The following is a 10,572-nucleotide window of genomic DNA, read 5'->3' as shown; positions in this document are numbered from 1 at the left end:
CCCACTCATTCCTGGGATCATTCTTGTAAACTGTATCAGTGGGGTACATCACTCTTCCCAGTGTTTACTATTCGTTATCTTCCCTCTAGTTGGTACGTTAGGGCACGTTTCAATTCGTCAAGACCGGACACTTCTGCAGGGGCTGAAGAAAGCGAGCATTGTGGGCAGCCCTAATGTACTGAATATCAGAGCATGTTTGATCCGAACTGCCACTGGCCCAGTGCTGATGGCCCTCCCATGATGCCCTCCGTTGGGAAGGAGGTACGGGATCATCGAAGCACTCAAACACCACTCCAACCATCGATCCCCTCTGCCGCTGGCGTTCAGCGCGGTGAGCAGACCGTCTCTGGGTGGGAGTGTGGCAGGGGTTGCCAACTATCTCACTCCCAAATACGGGACATGGTGACGTCACCGCGCCCCACGTGACCTCACCCAGCCAGCGGCCGCGTGCTCCCACTCCACCAATGGCCGGGCTGGTAGGTGGGTTGCTATGCAACCTCCGTTAGGCGGTGCCCGGGCCTCGGGGCCCACACTGTCCGGAGCTAAAATGTTGGAAACCTCAAGTGTCGGGACCCAAACTGTCGGGGCCTACAGTGTCGGGGCCTACAGTGTCCGGGCCTACAGTGTCCGGGCCTACAGTGTCCGGGCCTACAGTGTCCGGGCCTACAGTGTCCGGGCCTACAGTGTCCGGGCCTACAGTGTCCGGGCCTACAGTGTCCGGGCCTACAGTGTCGGGACCTACAGTATCCGGGCCTACAGTGTCCGGGCCTACAGTGTCCGGGCCTACAGTGTCCGGGCCTACAGTGTCCGGGCCTACAGCGCCCCTCGGGCCTAATACGGGACAAGGGCAGTCTCGTACGGGACAAACCAATTTAGCCCAGAATACGGGAAGTCCCGGCTAATATGGGACAGTTGGCAACCCTAGAGTGCGGTGCCTGGAAGGGTGAACGGGCCGCTGGAGGCCCTGCAGCAGCCTGGGGCTCGGGTGGACCAGGCGCCCCTCCAAGAGACCCAGCGCGTGGACCGCACGCGGCCTACAGCGGTGGAGAAGCGGCGGTGGACACCACTGCTAGGCTTGGCCAGGCCGACCCTGCAACGTCGCCATGACAACGGGCCTTCATGGTCAGGCCAACATCCCGGCACTTACAACAACTGGGACTTGAAAATGGTGACTCTGTACACTGTCTCGGTGCACTACTGCTACACACGTGTACTGTGTCTGAGATGCTTATCTAATATGTATCTAAGTGCTTATGTAGTGAAACTTGCACCGAACTGCATACAAAAATGAATTTCACTGTACCTCGGTACCACTGACAAATAAAGTTTCAGTTTAGTTTATTGTCACGTGTACCGAGGTACAGTGAAAAGCTTTTTGTTGCGTGCCAACCAGTCAGCGGAAAAACAATACGTGATGACATTCAATCCATTTACAGCACGTAGATACATGATAAGGTGAAGCCAGCAAAATCCGGTCCAGGATAGTCTGAGGGTCTCCAAAGAGGTAGATAGTAGTTCAGCACTGCTCTCTGGTTGTGGTAGGATGGTTCAGTTGCTTGATAACATCATACAACGATTGCAAATGTACATAATCTACAAAATACACAACAGTTACTCACCCTGTAGTTCCGACCACACCTTCTAAATCCACAATCTTGATCGATGGGCCGAAGGGCCTGTTTCCACACTGTACAACTCCATGACTACGACTCTATGTTAAACTGGAAAGGGAGCAGAGACTTACGAGGATGTTGCCAGGACTCCAGGGCCTGTGCTACCAATGAGAGGTTGGGGCAGGCTTGGACTCTATTCCTTGGAGCGCAGGAAGACGAGGGGCGATCTTATGGAGGTGTGCAAGATTTTGAGGGGAATAGATATCGAGTAAATGCAACATCTTTTATCCAGAACAGGGGAATCAGGAATCAGGAATCAGGAATCAGGACGTACAGTAAACTTGGCAAATATTTCATCAGAAATAGAACTCATATAAGCGTCAAAATAGGCTTACAGGTTCACAAGTTATAGGAGTAGAATTAGGCCATTCGGCCCATCGAGTCTACTCCGCCATTCAATCATGGCTGATCTCTGCCTAATCCCGTTTTCCTGCCTTCTCCCCATAATGCTTGACGCCTGTTCTAATCAAGAATTTATCTTAAAAATATCCAGACTTGGCCTCCACAGCCCTCTGTGACAATGAGTTCTACAGATTAACTACCCTCTGACTAAAGAAGTTCCTCCTCACCTCCTTTCTAAAAGAGCGTCCTTTAATTCTGAGGCTGTGACATCCGGTCCTGTTTCCAGATCGTATCTCCTGCGACTCTCCCACCAGTGGAAACATCCTCTGCACATCCACTCTGTCCACGCCTTTCATTGTTCTGTAAGTTCAAATGAGGTTCCCCCTAAACCTTCTAAACTCCAGCGAGTCCAGGCCCAGTGCTGTCAAACGCAATTAAAATTAGAAAATGGACATCGTTTTGTGGCCATCAGGGGGCGCCACACGATGGCTGCCTCGCCTACAGACTGTCTGTCGTTTTCAAACTTTTTTTGTTATTTTTGGTGTTTTAAAAGTTTGTGTAAATGTTCTCCGGTTTGTTTTATGTGGAGGGTGGGGGGGGGAAGGGGGTCGGGGGAAACTTTTTTTCAACTTCACCTTGCCGGAGATGCCACTGTTTTCCAGATCGTATCTCCGGTGGCTCTGCAGCCTAACGTCGTGGAGCTGGCGGCCTTGCCTGGGACTGACTTTGAGCCCCACCGCAGGGCCGTGGACCGGGCGATACCTTGCCTGGGATCCACGCTCCAACTGCGGCCTGCAGACTTTACCATCGCGGAGCCCGCAGTCTCGGGTTGAGACCGAAGTCGGGAAGCTCAAATAGCCGCACGACATTCGACAAGCCCCGACCCGGGGTAGATCGCCCGGCGCGGGGGAGCTGAGATCCCCTCCCCCCCCCATCCATGCAGGAGCTTGGTCGCCCTGATGAGGAAGGCCTGCCTCCGGCTACGGGAGTCAAGATCGTCCCGTCAACGGAAGGTTAGAGGCCCCCCGACCGCTGGAGGACAAAGAAGGGAGAGATTGAACGTTTTTTCGCCTTCCATCACAGTGAGGAATGTGGAGGAGTCACTGTGGTGGATGTTCATGGTAAAATGTTTCTTGTGTGTCCTGTTGCTTTTTATTGGTATGACTGTATGGCAAATCAAATTCCTCGTATGTTGCAAAACATACTTGGCTAATAAAGTATGATTGTGATTGTGATTGGGCTTGCATACACTGGAATTTAGAAGGATGAGAGGGGATCTTATCGAAACATATAAGATTATTAAGGGGTTGGACACGTTAGAGGCAGGAAACATGTTCCCAATGTTGGGGGAGTCCAGAACAAGGGGCCACAGTTTAAGAATAAGGGGTAGGCCATTTAGAATGGAGATGAGGAAGAACTTTTTCAGTCAGAGAGTTGTAAATCTGTGGAATTCTCTGCATCAGAAGGCAGTGGAGGCCAATTCTCTGAATGCATTCAAGAGAGAGCTAGATAGAGCTCTTAAGGATAGCGGAGTCAGGGGGTACGGGGAGAAGGCAGGAACGGGGTACTGATTGAGAATGATCAGTCATGATCACATTGAATGGTGGTGCTGGCTCGAAGGGCCAAATGGCCTCCTCCTGCACCTATTTTCTATTGAATGATAACAGTGACAAAGACATTTTGTTTTTTACATTCATGTTTTTTTAATTCTGGTTAGTTTCAATAGTTTTCATAATAATTTTGATCTTTATTACAATACATTGATGTACATTATAGGGTATACCTCGTCTAAATTCCCAAACCATGGGAGCTATAAAACACCTTTCCCCCCAAAAACGTTAGCAGGCGCGCAATAAACAGCTTGTAGTCTATGAAAAATATCCTTGCTTTGTCCAAAAGTCAATGGGAAATGAACACATTAAAGGGCTTTGGTGTCGTGATGTTACAAATGTTTTAGTCTTCACTCCTCAGTCTTCTCTCACGAAGCCTTCGTTTCTAACCTTTTCCCGCCCTGCTGCAATGAAACTCCCTTCCAATCAGGTCGCCGCATCTAAAACCCCTTGCCCTTCCTGTCCTAAACCTTGGATCACTCCTTTACACACCTCACCCATCCGTGCCTCTAGATTCCCTCTCTCCGTCTGAAGAAGGGTCTCCACCCAAAAACGTCGCCCACTCCTTCCCTCCAGAGACGCTGCCTGTCCCGCTGAGTTGCCCCAGCATTTTGTGTCCATCAGGTACACGGATGAGACAGGTTTGGAGGGATATGGGCAGGTGGGACCAAAGATACTAGAGGAACAAGATGGACCACTCCGTTGAAATCGCCTGCACTGAAGCGTAGTACGCAAAGGAGCCATTTTAGTAGGCAAAACCCGCCGTTCGCTCTGCCTCTCGCAGTGTAGTCAGTGTTTTGGCGGAACAGTATGTGTGATGACACCATTAAAATGCAGAATATATCTCACCTATCAACTCACAGATTTTTGTTATTTTTCTTTTTAAAAGTTTCTGCAAGTTTCTGCCGACTAAAATGGCGCCGTGACGTACTACGGTTTTTAAGGGTCGAGTGGTCTATCTTGTTCCTCTAGTATCTTTGGGTGGGACTAGTGTCGATGGGGCATGTTGGTCGGTGTGGGCAGGTTGGGGTGAAGAGCCAGTTTCCACCCCATGACTCTAATCCACCTTGAACTTTACACCTCCGTCTACCCTGAGATACACAGAAATAGCATGGGAGGATACGAACAAGCAAAGCTACGATGTGACCCCTCAATGTGTCTTCTTGGGAATATTAGCTGCTTGGAAGAGATGTATGTGTCTGAGATGGTCACCAGTGCAGCCACTAAGGTCAGAGGGCTCATCGTCTCTGCAGAGAGAGACACGAAATGTCGCGGAAACTCAGCGGGACAGGCAGCATCTCCGGAGAAAATGAATAGGTGACCTTCCTGGGTCAAGACCCTTCTTCAGACTGAGTCAGGGGAAGGCAAACGAGAGATCATAGATGGTGATATAGAGATATATGGAACAAATGAATGCAAAGACAGGCAAACAAAGGGTCTCGACCCGAAACGCCACCCATTCCTTCTCTCCCGAGATGCCGCCCGACCTGCTGAGTTACTCTAGCACTTTGTAAACAAAAGTAACGGTGAGATAGAGGAGATGGTCCATTGCTAGCAGTGGGCTCGGTGAAAAACGAGCCACGATCAATGAAACGCCACCCATTCCTTCTCTCCAGAGATGCTGCCTGACCCGCTGAGTCACTCCAGCATTTTGTGCCCATCTTCGGTTTAAACCAGCGTCTGCAGTTCCATTCCTGCATGTACGAGTTCACCTTCTCGTGGAATTGTGGATTTCTCTGCCACAGAAGTTAGTCGAGGCCAGTTCATTGGCTATATTTAAGAGGGAGTTAGATGTGGCCCTTGTGGCTAAAGGGATCAGGGGGTATGGAGAGAAGGCAGGTACAGGTTACTGAGCTGGATGATCAGCCATGATCATATTGAATGGCGGTGCAGGCTCGAAGGGCTGAATGGCCTACTCCTGCGCCTATTTTCTATGTTTCTATGTCTATGTTTTCTCTGCAGCCCCACAGTTTACATGACGATGGGGTGATAAATATTACATTCTTATTTGCACTGAAGAAGATTGCAAACCTCAAGTTTGTGCTTTGTTTGACAAAATCAAAATTGGAATTGCTTTTTCACAGTTTACACTTCCTGGCTTTGTGTTACAGTGCGTTAAGAGGACAGCCACAGAATGCTGACTGCCGGACCGGGATTTTAAATGAGCAGAAAGTGAAATTAAAAGTCCATGTGCAAACATACCGACTGTTGAAAATAGGCTGCTGGCTTTTGTACAGAGGACAAGATTACATCTGTGACCTCAATAAATGCTTCGTGTAGCTTAGAATGCAACACACACACACACACTCACACACACACACGAGGATGTTGCCAGGACTAGAGGGCCTGAGAGGTTGAGCAGGCTGGGACTCTATTCCTTGGAGCGCGGGAGGATGAGGGGAGATCTTGGAGAGGTGTACAAAATCATGAGAGGAATAGATCGGGTAGAAGCAGAGAAACTCTTGCCCAGAGTAGGGGAATCGAGGACCAGAGGACATACGTTTAAGGTGAAGGGGAAAAGATTTAATAGGAATCTGAGGGGGTAACTTTTTCACACAAAGGGTGGTGGGTGTACGGAACGAGCTGCCGGAGGAGGTGGTCGAGGCAGGGACGATCCCAACGTTTAGGAAATAGTTGGACAGGTACATGGATAGGACAGGTTTGGAGGGATATGTGGCCAACTGCGGGCAGGTGGGACTAGTGTGGGTGGGACATGTTGGCCGGGTTGAGCCGAAGGGCCTGTTTCCACGCTGTATCACTCTATAACAATGGCATGCAGACACACCCACTCTCACAAAGGCACACACAGTCAGACACACACACACATACATACACATGCAGACACACATACATACACATGCAGACACACATACATACACATGCAGACACACACACACACGCAAAAACACTCACGACTCAACTTCAGGAATCTTACGGGAATCCTGCGGGAATCTTAATTCATTCTCTCTCCCCTTTCAGCCTCCACTACAAACCCTCTTCCCACTTCCCACACTTTTAAAGGGGCACAACGTGCTGGAGTAACTCAGTGGGTCAGGCAGCATCCCTGGGGAACACGAATCTCGACCCAAATGAATCACCCGCCTGTGTTCTCCAGAGATGCTGCCTGGCCCTGGCACCTGGAGTACTGTGTGCAGTTTTGGTCTCCAAATTTGAGGAAGGATATTCTTGCTATGGAGGGCGTGCAGCGTAGGTTCACTAGATTAATTCCCGGAATGGCGGGACTGTCGTATGTTGAAAGGCTGGAGCGATTGGGCTTGTATACACTGGAATTTAGAAGGATGAGGGGGGATCTTATTGAAACATATAAGATAATTAGGGGATTGGACACATTAGAGGCAGATAACATGTTCCCAATGTTGGGGGAGTCCAGAACAAGGGGCCACAGTTTGAGAATAAGGGGTAGGCCATTTAGAACGGAGATGAGGAAGAACTTTTTCAGTCAGAGGGTGGTGAAGGTGTGGAATTCTCTGCCTCAGAAGCCAGTTCGTTGGATGCTTTCAAGAGAGAGCTGGATAGAGCTCTTAAGGATAGCGGAGTGAGGGGGTATGGGGAGAAGGCAGGAACGGGGTACTGATTGATAGTGATCAGCCATGATCGCATTGAATGGCGGTGCTGGCTCGAAGGGCTGAATGGCCTACTCCTGCACCTATTGTCTATTGTCTATTGTCTATTGGCCCGCTGAGTTACTCCAGCACTTTGCGTGCTTTTCTCGCTGTAAACCAGCACCTGCAGTTCAGCTTAGAGGTACGGCGAGGCAACAGGCCCTTCGGCCCACCGCGTCCGCGCCGACCAACCACGTGTCTGTGTGTGGTTCTCACATTCTCTTAACCTGTCCGAAGAAGGGTCTCGACCCGAAACGTCACCCATTCCTTCTCCCCAGAGAGATGCTGCCCGTCCTGCTGAGTAAACCCGGCATTTCGTGCCTGTCTTCGGTACAACCTACACGCTTCCATCCTCACTTTCTCACCCATCACCCGTGGTGGAGTCTCACATTCCCGTTCCATCCACCTGGCCCACCTGGAGAAACGTTGCCCGTCCCCTCTCTCCAGAGCCGCTGCCCGGCCCGCTGAGTCACCCCAGCTTTTTGCGTCTATCTTCGGTGTAAACCAGCATCTGCAGTTCCTTCCTGCACATCTAGTTTGTCCTGTGCCCCATCGCACATCCCTCAAGGCCATCCTGTACACCTGTACGCAGACACCTCACTCCTCCATCCTCCTCTCCCTGTGTCTCGTTTCCTCCTTCACCACCTCCACTTATCTTCATTCCTCATTCTGTTACACTTGGTGTGTTTTTAATCTAGCGACATGGCTGAAATCCTGCTGTCGAAATTTCATAGGTCACCCATTCCTTCTCCCCCTTGGGCCATCGAGTCCACTCCGCCATTCAATCGTGGCCGATCTATCTCTCCCTCCCAACCCCATTCTCCTGCCTTCTCCCCATAACCCCCGACACCCGTACTCATCAACAATCTATCTATCTCTGCCTTAACAATATCCACCGACTTGGCCTCCACAGCCTTCTGTGGCAAAGAATTCCATAGATTCACCGCCCTCTGACTAGAGAAACTCCTCCTCATCTCCTTCCTAAAGGAACGTTCCTTTAATTCGGAGGCTGTGACCTCTGATCCCAGACTCTCCCACTAGTGGGAAACATTCTCTCCACATCCACTCTGTCCGCAAGTCTTTCACTATTTAGTTACAATGAGGTCTCCCCTCTCTTCTTCTAAACTCCAGCGAGTACAGGCCCAGTGCAGTCAAACGCTCATCGTATGTTAACCCACTCGCTCCTGGTCTGTTACTGCAGGGTAAACCCACGTCTGAATGACCACAGCCCCGCCCGCCATTGAGTGAAATCTAACTTCTCCTGACAACTACACGGAAAAAGGCACTCACAAGACACCCTAGTACATCAAAGTAAATTCCAACAACTACTGCAAATCCCCTCTAACCATTAGCTCCGACCTCCGAGAACGAAATATGCAGCTCTCGAGGCTTCCCCCGTCAAGCACAAACCTCGCCATATTTGTTATTACAAAATTAAACTATTCTCTCATAAATAAAAATCATAAAACGCCGGAAATGCTCATCCGGTCAGGCAGCGTCTGCAGTGAGAGAAACAAAGGGGTAAACATTTCCGAATCTGCTCCCCCCCCCTCCCACCAGTGGATCGGTGGAATGGGCATCGACCCAGAAAGCTCCCCCTTGTTTCTCCCCCCCCCCCCCCCCCCCAGGGGGAGACACTGCTCGGATAGCTGAGCAACCCCTGCATTTTCTGCCTCAGATTCCCAGCATCTGCACTTTCTCTTTTGCTTCGCAAACTTTTCTTTCGGTTCAGCCGGCAACTCGCGAGGTGTTATTTGGAAGGCGAGGGGGCCACAATTTACCCATCGATCAAGGAGTGAGGGGAGGGGAAGAGGGGGGGGGGGGGGGTGGGGAGAGATTAAGACTCAAGGGTCCCATGATGCCAAGTTAACCTCCTCTGCCTGCATGTCACCAGTATTCCTTCACATGCGTGTGCCTGTCTAGAACTTCCTTAAACACCACTATCGTATCTGCCTCCACCACCAGCCCCGGCAGCACATTCCAGCAACCTTCTGCTCTCTGTGTTAAAAACACATCTCCTTTAAACTTTCCCCCTCTGCCTTTAGAGCTATTTAAATACATTGAACAACTGAAGTCTCAGCGCTACTGGGACCACTCCGCACCCTTCCCGACTCTCATCCCGGGTTCCATCCTGACCACGGATGCTGTTGGTACGGAGTTTGCACGTTCTCCCCGTGGCCTGCGTGGGTTTTCTCCGCTTTCCTCCCACACTCCAAAGACGAGCGGGTTTGTCGGTGAATTGGCTTGGTGCAATTGTAAATTGTCCCTAGTGTGTGTGTGTGTGTGTGTAGGAGAGCGCTAGTGTGCGGGGATCGCTGGTCGGCGTGGATTCGGTGGGCCGAGGGGCCTGTTTCAACGCTGTATCTCTAAATTAAACTAAACTGTCTGAAGAAGGGTCTCGACCCGAAACGTCACCCGTTCCTTCTCTCCAGAGATGCTGCCTGAGCCGCTGAGTTACTCCAGCTTTTTGTGTCTGTTTACTGAATGTGTGGTGTCCGTTCTACCAAAGGGAGCATTGTAGAGTTGACTTAACTCTTCACAACTTTATCCTCTTGCCACTATGTCTGCTTTAGACTTTGGAGAGATACAGCGCGGGAACAGGCCCTTCGGCCCACCGAGTCCCTGGCGGCCAGCGTTCACCCCGTACACGCGCACTATCCTACACGCAAGGGAAAATCTAGTTTTTTTTAACCGAAGCCAATTAACCAAAGCTGTACGACTTTGGAGTGTGGGACGAAACCCGGAGATCCTGGAGAAAACCCACGCGGTCACGGGGCGAACGTACAAACTCCGCACAGACAGCGCCCGTAGTCGGGATCGAACCCGTGTCTCTGGCGCCGGAAGGCGGCAACCATACCGCTGCGCCACCGCGGGGCCAGCCGTACGAACCGGAGGATCACTCCGACCTCGGGACAAAGTGTTAAGCAAGACTGAGTGCGAAGTGTCTTGCTCCACCAAAGGGAACATTGTGGAGAAGATGAATGTTGGACAACCACTGTAGAGTAGATGAGTGTTAGTTAGTCCCTCTCGTCCTCCTGAAGGTGGGACTGCCGCCCTCGAGGCAGAAGTTAATTGGATAAGTGCCTTAAGAGACCGAGAAATAGGTTCTGATCAAAACCGTGTTGCAGATCAATGTGTGGAGAGAGGGCGCTCTACAGCACAATGTATCTCATATCTACACACAGTGGAACTTCAAAACCACCAAGACCGCAAATGCACATCACGACAGGACGAGGAGCGCAGCCCCTTTGGATTCTGTTGTCAACTTTGCACCTTTATACAGAGATGTAACAAAAATAAACCACATATGTACAGGGCAGAAAT

This window comes from Rhinoraja longicauda, chromosome 24 (assembly GCF_053455715.1).
Source record: "Rhinoraja longicauda isolate Sanriku21f chromosome 24, sRhiLon1.1, whole genome shotgun sequence".
Classification (NCBI taxonomy): Eukaryota; Metazoa; Chordata; class Chondrichthyes; order Rajiformes; family Arhynchobatidae; genus Rhinoraja; species Rhinoraja longicauda.
Note: the sequence above shows the minus strand (reverse complement) of the source record.